Source organism: Pelodiscus sinensis, chromosome 24, assembly GCF_049634645.1.
Source record: "Pelodiscus sinensis isolate JC-2024 chromosome 24, ASM4963464v1, whole genome shotgun sequence".
NCBI classification, from domain to species: Eukaryota; Metazoa; Chordata; order Testudines; family Trionychidae; genus Pelodiscus; species Pelodiscus sinensis.
In genome coordinates, this window is record NC_134734.1 from 18,572,354 (window position 1) to 18,574,088 (window position 1,735).

Sequence of the window (1,735 nt, forward strand, 5' to 3'; positions counted from 1 at the left end):
TCCTTGGGAGACCCCACTACTTACCTCTCTCCACTCAGCAAACTATTCCTACCCTTTGTTTCCTGTCTTTTAACCAGTCATCAATCCACAAAAGGACTTTCCCTTTTATCCCATGACAACTTATTTTACTTAAGAGCCTTTGGTGAGGGACCTTGTCAAAGACTTTTAGGAAATCCAAGTATACTATATCCACTGGATCCCCCTTGTCCACATGTTTGTTAACCCCCTCAAAAAACTCTAGCAGATTAGGAAGGCATGATTTCCCTTTACTGAAACCCTGTTGACTTTCCTCCAACAAATTATATTTGTCCATGTGTCTGACGATTTTATTCTTCACTATAGTTTCAACTAATTTGCCCAGTACTGATGTTAGACTTACTGGTCTGTAATTGCCAGGATCACCTCCAGAGCCCTTTTAAAATATTGGAGTCATGTTAGCTATCTACCAGTCATTAGGTATGGAAGCTGATTTAAACAATAGGATACAAACCACATCTCCTTCGACATCTGCAGTGTGGTTTTGCATTTCACTGGAGACTTGGGGGAGCAAGCTACACTTGGGGGTGAAATCTAGACCCCACAGAAGTCATTGCCAAAACCCCCACTGATTTCACTGCGATCAGGGTGTCCCCTGTATGAGGAACGTGAGTGTGTAGTAGGCATGTTAAATATCAGTTAACTGAATAGTCAAGTAAACTCACAAATTCTTACTGGTTACTTGACTATTCTATAGTTCCTGTGGGCGGGGCCGGCAGCCAGAGGGTTCCAGCCTCACTGCCAAGTAGCCCGTGCCACTCCACACTTGCTGCCTCTGTATCAGAAGCAGCAGCAGGGGAAGCCAGGTAGGAGCTGGCCTGTGAGAGGAGCCACTTTAAAAACTAACTCCCCTAGTGAACCAGCTGCCGGTTGCCCTGTGCTTCAGCAGCGCGGGGTGGCAGCAGTCCGTCTGGGGGGAGGGGGGATGTCTGAACTCCTGGACCTGGCACGAGCCAGAACTGAGCCAGGTTGCCTGCCTGCCCACCCAGCTCCTACTACACTTTAAATGCAAAACAGCAGTGGGGGTAGGTTCTGAATCCAGGATGAGCCAGGACTGAGCTGACTTGTTGGCCAGCCTGCTAAAAAATTGACTGGCAAAAGGGGGAGGGGAGGGAAATGCCTGTTGTCTAGAGCATTAACCTACACGCTTTTGCTTATTGGTTAATCAGTTAATCGACTTCACTGTTCTATCCCTAGTGTGGAGTCAAGACAAAATTAACCGATGAGCCTGGGCTCCTAGGATAACCCTCTTGGTTACTCGCAGTCCCTCCCTCCCCCCACTGTCTCTCTATTTAGGAGGCAGAAGCCGGTATGTGAGGGAACTGGCTTTTAAAATGGCTCCCACAGAGCCATCTGATCCCCCCTGCTGCCCGCCACAGAGGCAGTGAAGTGGGGGGGAGCTGGCTTCCAAGCTGGCTACCTGTGAACACCTGAATCAGAGGCAGCAGCAAGGGGAAAACGGCGCAGGTTCCTGCTCAGCCAACTGCCTCCTCCCTGCCTTTGATACAGTGGCATCGGGGGGGAGGGGGTGAAAACGGGAGCTGGTGCTTGCCTTCCTTCTCTCCCTCCCCTCCGCCCCTGCTGTAAACATGTATCCACTGGCAATTTCAGCAGATACACATTTACACAATTAAACGCATTTTAACATCCCGGTCCATATCCCACTCCCCTGCCTCCCCATCAGTCCCTTCCCCTTTTT